A 17,170-nucleotide genomic window follows, 5' to 3' on the forward strand; every position below is an offset into this window, starting at 1 on the left:
ACAAAATTTAGGATTTGTTTAAGAAACACTAGGAAGTGACTGCAAAACTCCTAACTCTGAAAAACACTATAACAATCTCAAAATAATCAACAGTGATAACCATTATTAAAATGTTAATTGTTGTTATCTCTTAGTGATATAGAGAAAAGAACAATCAGATCCATTTTCAGAAACATCCTGAAATTGATCCAGTCTCAGAAAATTAAACTTTCATTAGACAATGAAAATTTTCTAGCAAAAGTGAACATCTTATTCCCCTTACTTTTGTCCCCTTTGCTTTATCCAAAAACATCCATCATTCAAGGAACAAGTTGAGTTTCACCTTTGCCTTGCCACAAGGCCTTATCTTACTCCTTCAGACCTTACACATTACTCTCTTAGGTTACCATATATGAACTCTCATAGCACTTGGCACAGATAATATTCTACTAAATTGTCCTTTATGATTTGCTAGAGTTTTAAGGAAATTTAGTTGTGTCTCTCCACCTATATTTAAGTTCCTTAAAGAGTAAGGCACTGGCCTACTTCTGCTCTCAGCCAGGGGCCAACTAATCCATATTCCAACTAATCCCCTAATCCACCTCCCTTCTATTTTACAAATGATAAAACTGGGCTCAGACAAGCTAAATAAGTTGGGCAGGGTTCACAAGTAGTTTGTGAGTCCAGGTACCCAGAGCTTTATTTCCTTAACATTTCTATGCTTTCAGATGCCCCATAAATATTTATTTTTTAATTTTATTATTGGAATATAATTACTTTACAATGTTGCATTAGTTTCTCCTACACAACAAAGGGAAAAAATCAGCTGTATGTATATGTATATTCCCCTCCCTTTTGAGCCTTCCTCCTATCCCCCAAATTCCACCTCTCTCAATCATTACAGAGCACTGAATTGAGCTCCCAGTGCTATACAGCAGGTTCCCACTAGCTATCTATTTTACACATAGTATGTATATATGTCAATGCTAATATTCTGATTCGTTGAGGTACTTGTGCGCCATGTTTCTTTTCCTATGAGGCATGTTTGCATCTTAACAGAATATTCAAATTCCAAAGCAGCCAAATTAATGATTATTTAACAATGGAATCATAAACCTCCTGAAAGGCAGTCAGGAATCTATTTGGTGACAGGGAGACATTCTGGGAAACTCAAAATCATATCACAAATTCCAGTATCCAGCTATGCTAGAATGACAGAAACCACATTAACCCCCTTACCTTGAATAACTTTTTAAAAGGACCAAGGTACACAAAACAATGCTTTCTGACATAAAAACATAAAGCACAGGACAGTGATTCCTAAAGAAGGAAAAACAAACAAGATGAGCCCTATCATTTGCCATCCATACCTGGAGAGAACTTTTAGGCTTGTAGTACAAAACGAGGAACCAAAACAGAACTCAGCAGTCTTATTGAGTTGATGACACAGAGTTCAGAGCTACAAGAGGCCAAGGCAACTTAAATTTGCAGCATACAGGAGAGGAGTGAGTTACACAAAGAACATGAGCTCCAGCAGTGACATCCTTGCATATGTGAGAAAACTACCAAGGTAAGGAAAAGAACCACCAGCAAGGAGTAAGTAAAACAATCAGCATAGTACACACAGGACCAGGAATAATTCACATTCTGGGCAACTGAAAAGACCTCATAACATACAAGGCTTCTAGTAAGAAGGGTACAGAATAAGAAAAGTATTGCCTCAGAAAGGTATTGCTACAACAGAGAAGCCAAATCAGTCATAGACTATTCTAATAAAACTTAAAAGAAAACTTGAAAAAAATCAAGCTGATCCCAAGGACCTTAACTTCATCTCTCAAAAAGACAAATAATATTTAAAGGAATATCAAACTATCCAGCATCCAACAATGTAAAATTTAAAATTTCTGATATCCAGTTTAAAACTACTAGCACACAAAGAAAAAAAAAAAAGATGACCCATAAGCAGCAGAAAAATCAATAAACAGAAACAGACAGAAATGACACAGATGATTAAAGTAGTAGCCACAGAAATTAAAAAATTATTTTAAAATATTGTCTATATATTTAAGAAGACAAAAGAAAGCAAAGGAGTAAAAATGAGAAATATAAAAGATATAAAAAGAAACAAACTTAATTTCTAGGAATAAAAAATAGTAACTGAAAAGTATACTGAATTTAAGACACTGCAAAAAATTAATGGCATAAAATGACACATATAAGGAGGGAAAAGGACTCAAGAAAATGGAGCATCACAGAGCCATCAGACAATATTAAGCATCCTACTATATGAGTAATTGGTGCCAAAACAGGATGGGAGAAGGAAAATACAATGGTCCAAACTTCTAAATTAAATGAAAACTATAAACCCATAAAAACCTAAAAAGAAGAAACAAGAATAACACACCAAAGTGTATCACAATCAAATTGCTAAAAAGCAGAGATTAAAGGAAAATCTTAAAAGTAGACAGAGCAAAAAGACACATAAGGTAGAGCAGACTTTTTGTCTGAAACAATGCAAACCAGCAGAAGACAAGTCAACACAGACTACCAAAATGAAATGCAAAGAGAAGGAAAAAAAAGAACAACAACAAAAAAGGAACAGAGAAGCTAAGGGCACAGGAACACTATGAAATGGTATATTATACACAAAACTAGAATCCTAGAAGGCAAAAAAAAAGAACAAGAGAGCTGAAGAATAATGGCTGACAATTTTCCAAAATTAGTGACAGACAACAAACAACAAACCAAGGCCTAGATCCAACAAACTCAGATAGCACTAAATAGGATAAATAGCCCTTTTGGCTCTCTGAGCAGCACCACGGTGGTCAGTAAGAATAAGTGCCCTAAAAAAGGAGGCAAAAAGGCAACCATGAAGAAAGTGGTTGACCCATTTTCTAAGAAATACTGGTATGATCTGAAAGCACCAGCTAAGTTCAATATAAGAAATATCAGGAAAACACTGGTCACAAGAACTCAAGGCACCAAAATCCCATCTGATGGCCTCAAGGGTTGTGTTTTTGAAGTGAGTCTTGTTGATCTGCAAAATGATGAAATTGCATTCAGAAAATTCAAGTTAATTATTGTGGATGTTCAGGGCAAAAACTGCCTGACTAATTTCCATGGCATGGATCTTACCTGTGACAAAATGTACTCCATAGTTAAAAAATGACAGACCATTATTGAAGCTCACATTAATGTACGACTACCAATGGTTACTTGATTCATCTGTTCTGTGTGAGTTTTACACAGAAAATCACAATAACCAGACTCAGAAGACTTCTTAGGCCCAGCACCAGCAGGTGTGCCAGATCCACAAGAAGATGATGGAAATCATTACCCAAGAGGTGCAGACAAGTGACTTGGAAAAGATGGTTAATAAACTGATTTCAGACACCATTGGAAAAGACATAGAAAAGGCTTGCCAATCTCTTTATGTGCTCTGTGATATCTTCATTAGAAAAGTAAAAATGCTAAAGAAGTTCAAGTTTAAATTGGGAAAACTCATGGAGCTAATGGTGAAATTAGTAGTTCTGGAAAAGCTACTGGGGATGAGACAGGTGCTAAAGTTGAATGAGCTGAAGGATATGAGCCGGCAGTTCAAGAATCTGTTTAAAATGCAGACTTTTAATGGTGACAAACAAAAGGTCTTATTTGTGATTTAAAAACAGGATAAATAACAATAATCAAACATGCACACACACATACCTAGGCATATCAAGGTCAAAATGCTAAAAACCAAAGACAAAGAGAAAATCTAAAAAGCACTTATGGAAAACAAAAGATACACTGCTTATAAAGGAGCAAAAAGAATTACAGGGACTTCTCTGTACAATGGTTAAAGACTCCTCACTTCTACTGCAAGGGGCATGACTTGATTCCTGATCTGGGAACTAAGATTCTGCACATGGCCAGCAGCATGGCCAAAAATAAAAAAGAAAGAGCAAGAATTATAGCAAACTTCTCAACAGAAACCATGGAAGAAACTGTAATGAAATTTTTAAAGTGTTAAAAGAAAAAAAAAAAAGGTCAACCCAGAATTTTGCACTATGCAAAAATATCCTTCAAAGATAAAGGAGAAATAATTTTCTCAAACTCACTGACAGTAATACCTACTCTTTAAGAAATGTTAAAGAAAATTATTCAGGCAGAAGGAAAAAAAAAAGTGGAAGTAAAAAACAGTTGATGAGTGTCAGAAAAGATAAGTGAAGGTTAAAAAAAAATTGGTTTTCTTATTTCAGTTACTCTCAGAGATAACTGAATGGTTCAAGCAAAAATAAGAACAACAGATTTCAAGCATGGCATATGTTACAATGAAATTATGATATCAATGGCATGAGGGATGGGAGGGAAAATATGGTACTTACACCATGCATGTAACTGTGTAATAAAAACTCAAAGTAGATTCTGATCATTTAAAACTCATTTTGTAAACCCTAGAACAAAAAAGGCACAAATTAACTTTTAAATAAATTGGACTTTATCAAACAAAAAACTTTTCTAATGCTTAGCACACTGCCTATCATGTAGTGAGTATTCAATAAATGTTACTACTATTACCAGGTACAGTATCAGGCATGCTGAAAACACATACAAAAACAAAATCATCCTTTGCCCTCACAAGGCACATGGACCATCCCAGAAACTTAAGGAAAGGATGGCTTAGTATGATTTAGCAGTGAATTTAGCTGTGAGCTTCCTTTTGTCCTCAAGGCAAAAGTGGAAATTTAGTAATGCATACCTGAATTCATCTAATTGAAGGATGTAGAACTTTTTTTTTAATGATTATTGTTTTTTACTCTTTTGACCACCCATCTTTACCAAAACTTTTACACTTCAAAAAGGTACATTTTAAGAAAATGAAAAGAGAAACTATACACGGGGGGAAATATTTACAAAACAAATGGCTGACAAAGGATTTGTATCCAGAATATACTAAACTCTCACAACTTAGTAACAAGAAAAATAACCCATTTAAAAACAAAACACTGGAACAGAAATTTCACCAAAGAAAATATATAAGGCAAATAACTATAGAAGACAATGTTCAATATCATTAGTCATTCAGTTCAGTTCAGTTCAGTCGCTCAATTGTGTCCGACTCTTTGTGACCCCATGAATCGGACGGAGCACACCAAGCCTCCCTGTCCATCACCATCACCCAGTGTTCACTCAGACTCACATCCATCGAGTCAGTGGTGCCATCCAGCCATCTCATCCTCTGTCGTCCCCTTCTCCTCCTGCCCCCAATCCCTCCCAGCATCAGTGTCTTTTCCAATGAGTCAACTCTTCGCATGAGGTGGCCAAAGTACTGGAGTTTCAGCTTTAGCATCATTCCTTCCAAAGAAATCCCAGGGCTGATCTCCTTCAGAATGGAGTGGTTAGATCTCCTTGCAGTCCAAGGGACTGTCAAGAGTCTTCTCCACTACCACAGTTCAAAAGCATCAATTCTTTGGTGCTCAGCCTTCTTCACAGTCCAACTCTCACATCCATACATGACCACAGGAAAAACCATAGCCTTGACTAGACGGACCTTTGTTGGCAAAGTAATGTCTCTGCTTTTGAATATGCTATGTAGGTTGGTCATAACTTTCCTTCCAAGGAGAAAGCGTCTTTTAATTTCATGGCTGCAGTCACCATCTGCAGTGATTTTAGAGCCCCCCAAAATAAAGTCTGACACTGTTTCCACTGTTTCTCCATCTATTTCCCATGAAGTGGTGGGACCAGATGCCATGATCTTCATTTCCTGAATGTTGAGCTTTAAGCCAACTTTTTCACTCTCCACTTTCACTTTCATCAAGAGGCTTTTTAGTACCTCTTCACTTTATGCCATAAGGGTGGTGTCATCTGTATACCTGAGGTTATTGATATTTCTCCCAGAAATCTTGATTCCAGCTTGTGCTTTTTCCAGCCCAGCGTTTCTCATGATGTACTCTGCATAGAAGTTAAGTAAGCAGGGTGACAATATACAGCCTTGACATACTCCTTTTCCTATTTGGAACCAGTGTGTTGTTCCATGTCCAGTTCTAACTGCTGCTTCCTGACCTGCATACAGGTTTCTCAAGAGGCAGGTCAGGTGGTCTGGTATTCCCATCTCTTTCAGAATTTTCCACAGTTTATTGTGATTCACACAGTCAAAGGCTTTGGCATAGTCAATAAAGCAGAAATAGATGTTTTTCTGGAACTCTCTTGCTTTTTCCATGATCCAGAGGATGTTGGCAATTTGATCTCTGGTTCCTCTGCCTTTTCTAAAACCAGCTTGAACATCAGGAAGTTCACGGTTCACATATTGCTAAAGCCTGGCTTGGAGAATTTTGAGCATTACTTTATTCACGTGTGAGATGAGTACAATTGTGCGGTAGTTTGAGCATTCTTTGGCATTGCCTTTCTTTGGGATTGGAATGAAAACTGACCTTTTCCAGTCCTGTGGCCACTGCTGAGTTTTCCAAATTTGCTGGCATATTGAGTGCAGCACTTTCACAGCATCATCTTCCAGGATTTGAAATAGCTCCACTGGAATTCCATCACCTCCACTAGCTTTGTTGGTAGTGATGCTTTCTTAGGCCCACTTGACTTCACATTCCAGGATGTCTGGCTCTAGGTGGGTGATCACACCATCGTGATTATCTTGGTCATGAAGATCTTTTTTGTACAGTTCTTCTGTGTATTCTTGCCATCTCTTCTTAATATCTTCTGCTTCTGTTAGGTCCATACCATTTCTGTCCTTTATCGAGCCCATCTTTGCATGAAATGTTCCCTTGGTATCTCTAATGTTCTTGAAGAGATCTCTAGTCTTTCCCATTCTGTTGTTTTCCTCTATTTCTTTGCACTGATCACTGAGGAAGGCTTTCTTATCTCTCCTTGCTATTCTTTGGAACTATGCATTCAAGTGTTTATATCTTTCCTTTTCTCCTTTGCTTTTCACTTCTGTTCTTTTCACAGCTATTTGTAAGGCCTCCTCAGACAGCCATTTTGCCTTTTTGCATTTCTTTTCCATGGGGATGGTCTTGATCCCTGTTTCCTGTACAATGTCATGAGCCTCCATCCATAGTTCATCAGGCACTCTATCTATCAGATCTAGTCCCTTAAATCTATTTCTCACTTCCACTGTATAATCATAAGGGATGTGATTTAGGAAAATGAAAACATGAATTATCACTCTACATTCACTAGAATTTGTTGTTCTTTAGGCATCGGAAAATTAGAAACACCAAAGGAACATTTCATGCAAAGATGGGCACAATAAAGGACACAAATTGTATGGACCTAACAGAAGCAGAAGATATTAAGAAGAGGTGGCAATAATACACAGAAGAACTATCCAAAAACAGATCTTCACGACCCAGGTAATCACGATGATGTGATCACTCACCTAGAGCCAGACATCCTGGAATGCGAAGTTAAGTAGGCCTTAGGAAGCATCACTATGAACAAAGCTAGTGGAGGTTATGGAATTCCAGTTAAGATATTTCAAGTCCTAAAAGATGAGGCTGTGAAAGTGCTGCACTCAATATGCCAGCAAATTTGGAAAACTCAGCAGTGGCCACAGGACTGGAAAAGGTCAGTTTCCATTCCAATCCTAAAGAAAAGCAATGCCAAATCATGTTCAAACTACCGCACAATTGCACTTTTGAGAAAAGTAATGCTCAAAATTCTCCAAGCCAGGCTTTAGCAATACGTGATCCATGAACTTCCAGATGTTCAAGCTGGTTTTAGAAAAGGCAGATGAACCAGAGATGAAATTGCCAACATTCACTGGATCATAGAAAAAGCAAGAGAATTCCAGAAAAACATCTACTTCTACTTTATTGACTATGCCAAAGCCTTTGACTGTGCAGATCACAACAAACTGTGGAAAATTCTTAAAGAGACTGGAATACCAAACCACCTGACCTGCCTCTTGAGAAATCTGTATGCAGGTCAGGAAGCAACAGTTAGAACTGGACACAGAACAACAGACTGGTTCCAAATAGGGAAAGGAGTACGTTAAGGCTATATATTGTCACCCTGCTTATTTAATTTATATGTGGAGTACATCATGAGAAACACTGGATTGGATGAAGCACAAGCTGGAATCAAGACTGCCAGGAGAAATATCAATAACTTCAGATATGCAGATGACATCACCCTTATGGCAGAAAGTGAAGAAGTACTAAACGTCCTCTTGATGAAAGTAAAGAGGAGAGTGAAAATGTTGGCTTAAAGGTCAACATTCAGAAAACTAATATCATGGCATCCAGTCCCATCACTTCATGGCAAATAGATGGAGAAACAATGGAAACAGTGACAGATTTTATTTTGGGGGGACACCAAAATCACTGCAGATGGTGACTGCAGCCATGCAAGTAAAAGATGCTTGCTCCTTGGAAGAAATTTATGAACCTAGACTGCTTACTAAAAAGCAGAGACATTACTTTGCCAACAAAGGTCCATCTAGTCAAGGCTATGGTTTTTCCAGTAGTCATGTATGGATGTGAGAGTTGGACTATAAAGAAAGCTGAGCGCCAAAGAACCGATGCTTTCAAACTGTGCTGTTGGAGAAGACTCTTGAGAGTCCCTTGGACTGCAAAGAGATCCAACCAGTCCATCCTAAAGGAAATCAATCCTGAATATTCATTGGAAGGACTGATGTTGAAGCTGAAACACTAATACTTTGACCACTTGATGCAAAGAACTGACTCACTGGAAAAGACCCTGATGCTGGGAAAGACTAAAGGAAGGAGAAGGGGAAGATAGAGGATGAGATGGTTGGATAGCATCACCAACACAATAAACATGAGTTTGAGTAAACTCTGAGAGTGGGTGATGAACAGGGAGGCCTGACATGCTGCAGCTCATGGGGTCGCAAGGAATCGAACATGACTGAGCGACTGAACTGAACTGAGTCATTAAGTTGTGTCTGACTCTTCTGCTACCCCACTGACTGTAGCCCATCAGGTTCCTCTGTCCATAGGATTTCTCTGGCAAGAATACTGGAGTCGATTGTCATTTCCTCCTCCAGGGTATCTTCCTGAACCAGGGATCAAACCTATGTCTCCTTCACTGGCAGGGCAGACTCCTTACCACTGAGCCACCAGAGAACACAAAGAGTATAATACATTGGTAAAGGGCAATGGTTCTTATCTCCTACTGCTTCAGAACTTCAGACAAGAGAAGGCTTAACAAAGCCACTGGGATGGGGGAGCCTGCTGGGCTGCCGTCTATGGGGTCGCACAGAGTCGGACACGACTGAAGTGACTTAGCAGCAGCAGCAGTAACAAAAAATTTAGGAGTAAAAGCAGGATTCAAATAGAACTTGTAAGGATTAGTAAATCTAGCATAGAAAAAGAGCTTTTGCACAAGTGAAATGATTTGTTTAAATAGTTTTGGAATATCAAAATGGAATTTCATTTGCAGAGAAGAGAAGTTATCCTTGGAAAAAGCCCCTGAATTCCTTACAGGTTATATGGATTAGCCTCTCCTCATAGCTTCTCAATCCTGAGGCAAACTGAAAACTCCACACTCCCTTCTCTCTCCAAGAGTCCCATTCCCCCACATGACTTTTCCTCCTTTTAACAAAACAAGAGACATCTAACTTTCCTGACACATGCAGCTGGCACCAAAGCAAACCAAGCTGTGGGGTGGCTGACCCAAAATTACTGATGAATGTTCAAAATAAACACATTTTCAGCCAATCTGGAATGGTATATTTCTAAGAGGACAGAGAGCTCTTAAAATTAACTAACTCATCTGGACAAACTTCCATCCAATGGAAGTTTTTCAATAATGAATATCAGACCATAGATCTTCCTGCAGCTGAGCTTGTTTATCATGCAAGGAGTCTGCTTCTTCATGTCTCATGGATAGCTTCATGATTTTTATTTTCACTGGCTTCTGGCTTCTTATATTTATATAAACAGGCCAAGAAAACAAAACACATGAGAGCAAGTTTAAATGGTAGATTCTTCATTCCTCCAAAAGGCAGAGATACGAACCTTTCCTTTTATATATGTCAGATAGACAATTGAGGAAGAAAAGATACATGTTTGGGAGAAGAGAGGCCCTTGTTTAAAAAGCATAACTTACTAAAGTGGTTTTTCTTATTGTGTGGAAATTCTAATCAAGTGCTCTCTGTTGCAATGTCTGAAGACTGCAGAGTAAGGCCTATACATAAAACAATACCAAACCAAAATTAAGAGTGGATTTGCAGCTGAAACTAACTAAACTAGTATTCTGAAAGAACTCGATTGATGGTACATATAACCAATTCCTATCAAGCATGATTTTTTTATGTTTTGTTTGCCTGTTTATTCTTATTTATATAGAAAATAATCTTCTTCTAAATGAGCTCTGACTGTGGCTCTAAAGGGAGAGGCATATCTTTTTTGAGATAGAGGAAAACCCTTTAAATATCCTAGGAATGTCCTGCCTTTCTTTCAATAGATTGACCACACTGAATAATGGGGAGTTCTCACTGTTCTTAGTCAGAGGAGGCCCAAGAGATGCTCTTCCCAGCTTAGGAAGCAAAAAGGGTGCCTCCAACCCTCTGTGAACTACACTATGTTGATGCTTCTGTTGCCCCACATGTATCTCCCCTACTGCTTGCCTCCCAATGGATGTTTTCTAACTTAATTCATAGAGTTCTTTCTGCCACAGATCACTTTATGTAACCATCATGTCATGACTCATGTAAAAGAAGAGAGTAAACACCATTTGTTATTTATCTACTATGTACTGGGCAGGAAACTGACCACATGGGTCACAACCTTGTCTAACTCAACTGAACTGTGAGCAATGCCATGTAAGGCCACCCAAGAAGGATGGGTCATGGTGGAGACTTCTGGCAAAATGTTGTTCACTGGAGAAAGAAAGTGCAAACCACTTCAGCATTCTTGCCTTGAGAACCCCATGAACAGTAAGAAAAGGCAAAAAGATATGACACTGAAAGATGAACTCCCCTGGTTGGTAGGTGCCCAATATGCTATAGGAGAAGAGCTGAGAAATAGCTCTAGAAAGAATGAAGAGACTGAGGCAAAGCGGAAACAACACCCAGTTATGGATGTGTCCAGTGGAGAAAGTAAAGCCCAATGCTGTAAGAACAATATTGCACAGGAACCTGGAATGTTAGGTCCATGAAAAAAGGTAAACTGGAAGTGGTCAAACAGGAGATGGCAAGAATGAACATTGACATTTTGGAAATCAGTGAACTAAAATGGACTGGAATGGGCGAATTTAACTCAGATGACCATTATATCTACTACTGTGGGAAAAATCCCTTAGAAGAAATGAAGTAGCCCTCACAGTCAACAAAAGAGTATGAAATGCAGCACTTGGGTTCAATCTCAAAAATGACAGAATGATCTCTGCTCGTTGCAAAGGCAAACCATTCAATATCACAGTAATCCAAGTCTATGCTCCAACCACTAATGATGAGGAAGCTGAAGTCAAACAGTTCTATGAGGACCTACAAGACCTTCTAGAACTAACAACCAAATATATATATATATATATATATATATATATATGTATATTCTTTTCATCATAGGGGACTGGAATGCAAAAGTAAGAACTCAAGAGATACCTGGAGTAACAGGCAGATTTGGCCTTGGAGAACAAAATGAAGCAGGGCAAAGGCTAACAGAATTTTGCCAAGAGAACGCACTGGTCACAGCAAACATCTTCTTCCAACAAACAAAAGACGACTCTACACAGAGATATCACCAGATCAGTTCAGTTCAGTTTAGTTCAGTCGCTCAGTCATGTCCGACTCTTTGCGATCCCATGAATTGCAGCACACCAGGCCTCCCTGTCCATCACCAACTCCCAGAGTTCACTCAAACTCATATCCATCATGGTCAATACAAAAATCAGATTGATTATATTCTTTGCAGCCAAAGCGGGAGAAGCTCTATACAGTCAGCAGAAACAAGACCGGGAGCTGACTGTGGCTCAGATCATGGGCTCCTTATTGAAAAATTCAGACTTAAATTGGAAAAAGTAGGGAAAGCCACTAGACCATTCAGCTATGACCTAAATCAAATTCCTTACAGTGGAAGTGACAAACAGATTCAAGGGATTAGATCTGATAGAATGCCTAAAGAACTACCAATGGAGGTTCGTAACATAGTACAGGAGGTGGTGATCAAAACCATCCCCAAGAAAAAGAAAGGCAAAATGGGTATCTGAGGAGGCATTACAAATAGCTGAAAAAAGAAGAAAAATGAAAAGCAAAGGAGAAAAGGAAAAATACACACATCTGAATGCAGAATTCCAAAGACTAGCAAGGAGTGATAAGAAAGCCTTCCTAAGTGAACAACACAAAGAAAAAGAGGAAAACAATAGAATGGGAAAGACTAGTGATCTCTTCAAGAAAATTAGAGATACCAAGGGAACATTTCATGCAAACATGGGCACAATTCAGGACACAAACGGTATGGACCTAACAGAAGCAGAAGATATTAAGAAAGGGTGGCAAGAATACACAGAAGAACTGTACAAAAAAGATCTAATGACCCAGATAACTAGGATGGTGTGATCACACACCTACATCTTGGAGTCAGACATCTTGGAGTGCAAAGTCAAGTGGGTCTTAGGGAATATTACTACAAACAAAGCTAGTGGAGGTAATGGAATTTCAGCTGAGCTATTTCAAATCCTAAAAGATGATGCTGTGAAAGTGCTGCACCTCAGATGTCAGCAAATTTGGAAAACTTAGCAGTTGCTACAGGACTGGAAAAGGTCAGTTTTCATTCCAATCCCAAAGAAAGGCAATGCCAAAGAACGTTCAAACTACCACAAAATTATACTCGTCTCACATGCTAGCAAAGTAAGGCTCAAAATTCTCCAAGTTAAGCTTCAACAGTACCTGAACCAAGAACTTCCAGATGTTCAAGCTGCATTTAGAAAAGACAGAATAACCAGAGATCAAATTGCCAACATCTGCTGGATCACAGAAAAAGCAAGAGAACTGCAGAAAAATATATACTTCTGCGTCATTGACTATGCTAAAGCTTTTTTTTTTTTTTCATTTTAAAAAAATCAGCTTTATTGAGATAGTATTCGCATTCAAAACATTCACCTATTGACTGTATGGATCACAACAAACTGTGGAAAATTCTTAAAGAGACGGGTACCAGACCACCTTACTTGCCTCCTGAGAAACCTGGATGCAGGTCAAGAAACAACAGTTAGAACCGGACATGGAACGATGGACTGATTCCAAATTGGGAAAGGAGTGTGTCGAGGCTGTATACTGTCACCCTGTTTATTTAACTTATATGCAGAGTACATCATGTGAAATGCCAGGCTATATGAATAACAAGCTGGAATCAAGATTGCTAGGAGAAATATCAATAACCTCAGATAATCAGATGACACCACCTTAATGCCAGAAAGTGAAAAGGAACTAAAGAGTCTCTTGCTGAAGGTGAAAGAAGAGAGTGAAAAACCTAGCTTAAAACTCAACATTCGAAAAACAAAGATCATGGCATCCAGCCCTATCACTTCATGGGAAACAGATGGGAAAAAATGGAAATAAAGGCAGATTTTTCTTGGGCTCCAAAATTACTGAGGATGGAGACTGCAGCCATGAAATTTAAAAGACACTTGCTCCTTGGAAGAAAAGCTATGGCAAACCTAGACAGTGCATTAAAAATCAGAGACATCACTATTCTGACCAAGGTCCACATAGTCAAAGCCATGGTTTTTCCAGCAGTCGTGTACAGATGTGAGAGTTCTACCATAAAGAATGCTGAACACCAAAGAATTTATGCTTTTGAACTGTGGTGCTGGAGAAGACTCTTGAGAGTCCCTTGGACAACAAGGAGATCAAATCAGTCAATCCTAAAGTAAATCAACCCTGAATACACATTGGAAGAAGTGATGCTTGAAGGTGAAGCTCCAATACTTTGGCCAGCTGATGAGAAGAGCTGACTCACTGGAAAAGACTCTGATGCTGGGGATTTAGGGAAGGAGGAGAAGGGGACAACAGAGAATGAGATGGTTAGATGGCATCAGTGACTCAACAGACATGAGTTTGAGCAAACTCCAGGAGACAGTGAAGGACAGAGAAGCCTGGTATACTGCAGTCCATAGAGTTGCAAAGAGTTGGACAAGACTGAATGACTGAACAAAAAAAAAAAAAAAGAAGAAGAAGACAGCATTAGATCAACCCTCTTAAAATTTTAAGCATAGCATCCTCAAGATTCATACCTGCTATTGCATATGGCAGAATTTCTTGCCTTTTTAAGGCTAAATAATATTCCATTGTATGTACATACCACATTTTCTTTATCCATTCATCCATCAGTGGACATTTAGGTTTTTTCCATATCTAGACTATTGTGTTACAATGAACATGGGAGTGGAAATACCTCTGAGATCCTAATTTCAATTCTTTTTGATAAATACCCAGAACTGGAATTGCTGGAAGGTATGACTATTCTTTGTTTTAGGAGTCTTTATACTATTTTCCAGCTATAGCAGCTGCAGTGCCTTACATTCCCACCAACAGTGCACAAGGGTTCCAATTTCTCTATGTCATCACTTGTCATATTCTATTTCTTTGATAATAACTATCCTAACAGGTATGAGATGATATCTCACTGTGGTTTTGATCTGCATCTCTCTGATAATTAGTAATGTTGAGCATCTTTTCATAGATCTGCTGACCGTTTGTATATATTCTATAGAGAAATGTTGTTCCAAGTCCTTTGCCTAGAATCAAGATTGCCAGGAGAAATATCAATAACCTCAGATATGCAGATGACACCACTCTTATGGCAGAAAATGAAGAGGAACTAAAGAGCCTCTTGCTGAAGGTGAAAGAGGTAGAATGTAAAAGATGGCTTAAAACTCAACATTTAAAAAACTAAGATCATGGCATACAGTCTCATCACTTCATGACAAATAGATAGGGAAACAATGGAAACAGTGACAGACTTTATTTTCTTGGGCTCCAAAATCACTGCAGATGGTGATGGCAGTCCTGAAATTAAAAGAAACTTGCTCCTTGGAAGAAAAGCTACAACAAACCTAGACAGCATATTAAAAAGCAGAGACATTACTTTGCCAACAAAGGTCCACCTAGTCAAAGGTATGGTTTTTCCAGGAGTCATGTATGGATGTGAGAGTTGGACCATAAGGAAAGTTGAGCACCAAAGAACTAAATGTTTTTGAACTTCTGGTATTAGAGAAGACTCTTGAGAGTCCCTTGGACAGCAAGGAGATCCAACCAGTCCATCCTAAAGTAAATCAATCCTGAATATTCATTGGAAGGACTGATGATGAAGCTGAAGCTCCAATATTTTGGCCACCTGATGCAAAGGGCTGACTCATTAGAAAAGACTCTGATGCTGGGAAAGATTGAAGGGAGGAGGAGGAGACAACAGAGGATGAGATGGTTGGATGACATCACCAACCCGATAGACATGAGTTTGAGCAAGTTCTGGGAGCTGGTGAAGGACAGGGAAGTCTGGCATGCTGCAGTCCATGGGGTCCCAAAGACCATGAATGACTGAACTGAACTGAACTTGCCAAGTTTTCAATTGCATTATTTGTTTTCTTGCTATTAAGTGAGGACTTCTATATTTTTGGGTATTAATCCCTTGTCAGATAGATGGTTTGTAAATATTTTCTCCTATTGTACAGGTTGTCTTTTTACCCTGTTGTTTCCTCTGCTCTGCAGAAACTTCTTAGTTTGATGTAGTCCCACTTGTCTTTTATTTCATCACCTGTACTTTTACCAACAAAATCAACGTCAAGATCAATTTCATGAAGCTTTTCCCCTATGTTTCCTTCTATACATTTTACAGTTTCAGGTCTTATTTTGAAGTTTCTAACCCATTTTGAGTTTATTTTGCTCATAGTATAAGGGTCCAATTTTGTTCTTTTGCATATGAATGGAGAAGGAAATGGCAACCCACTCCAGTGTTCTTGCCTGGAGAATCCCAGGGATGGCAGAGCCTGGTGGGCTGCCGTCTCTGGGGTCACACAGAGTCGGACACGACTGAAGCGACTTAGCAGCAGCAGTAGCAGAGGATATCCAGTTTTCTCAACACCATATATTAAGGAGATTATCATTTCCCCACTGTGTATTCTTGGCACCCTGCTTGAAGATCAGCTGTCTGTAAATGCAGAGATAATGAGAGTTAAATAAAATAGTAGATTAAATGTGGGTACAATGTCTGATTCACATTAAATGCTTAATACAAGTCATCAGTAAAAAAAAAATAGCTATTTGATGATGACAACAACATGGTGATACTGCTGCTGCTGCTGCTGCTGCTAAGTCACTTCAGTCGTGTCCGACTCTGTACAACCCCATAGATGGCAGCCCACCAGGCTCCCCTGTCCCTGGGATTCTCCAGGCAAGAACACTGGAGTGGGTTGCCATTTCCTTCTCCAACATGGTGATAAGATGATGACAATTAACAGAGCCATCCACTCACTTACCTAGTCCCTATTTATAAGCAAGAATATAATACTGTAAGATGACAGGGCAGGTTTAAGAGTGCATATTAGCTACAGGAAAGATTCTCCCCCTATATGTTAACTAGATTCATAACTGTCACACAGATATGAAATACAAAAGTGTTTTCTTCCCATGTACTAATACGTAGAAAAGATTTTTAACCCCATCCTCAACACTCCAACTGTCTGACTTTAATTGCCTTTTGAAAGAAAAGTCCGGAAAAGAAAGAGGTGAAAAGGGAGATTATTTCTACTTGAACTGACAGCCAAAAACCTGCTTTGCACTGACTAAATTTTAAAAAATTAAGTTTGGCTCATGCCAATGTTATTAATCCCTCAGTTTGTAAGCTCCGTTTGATCCCAATGAATCTCTTTTTTAAAAAGAGTCTCCCTTTCATGTTAGAAATGGAGCACAAAGTAATTGCAGAGGATACTATCCATATCAAATCAGTTACCATGTCCTGTCAATTTTTCCTTTGTAATGACTCCCCAACTATTCCTTTTCTTTCTCATTGCTCCTTTTCTAATGTAATCTGTCCACATCTCACTCCTGGATATTTTCACTAGTCTCTCCTTGATCCCTCTGCAGCTAGGAATCTACCACTTTCTGTTCTGTGAGGAGCTATGAAATAAATATTCCTAAAATATCACATATAATTTTCTTAATCACAACCTTTCCTTGATTGTTATGTAAAAAATAAAACCCAAACCTCTTTACTTAACTCTCAAGTTAATTCTCAGATTG

At 38.6% G+C, this 17,170-nt stretch overlaps 1 protein-coding gene and 1 pseudogene across 3 annotated transcripts in view; one reads left to right on the forward strand and one right to left on the reverse strand.

Annotated features, from left to right (window-relative positions):
• Positions 1–17,170, reverse strand: part of HPSE2 (heparanase 2 (inactive)) — a 727,458-nt gene that overhangs the window by 689,826 nt on the left and 20,462 nt on the right. The window lies entirely within an intron of this gene.
• Positions 1,503–3,592, forward strand: LOC102390909 (annotated as a pseudogene).

Source organism: Bubalus bubalis, chromosome 23 (genome assembly GCF_019923935.1).
Source record: "Bubalus bubalis isolate 160015118507 breed Murrah chromosome 23, NDDB_SH_1, whole genome shotgun sequence".
NCBI lineage: Eukaryota > Metazoa > Chordata > Mammalia > Artiodactyla > Bovidae > Bubalus > Bubalus bubalis.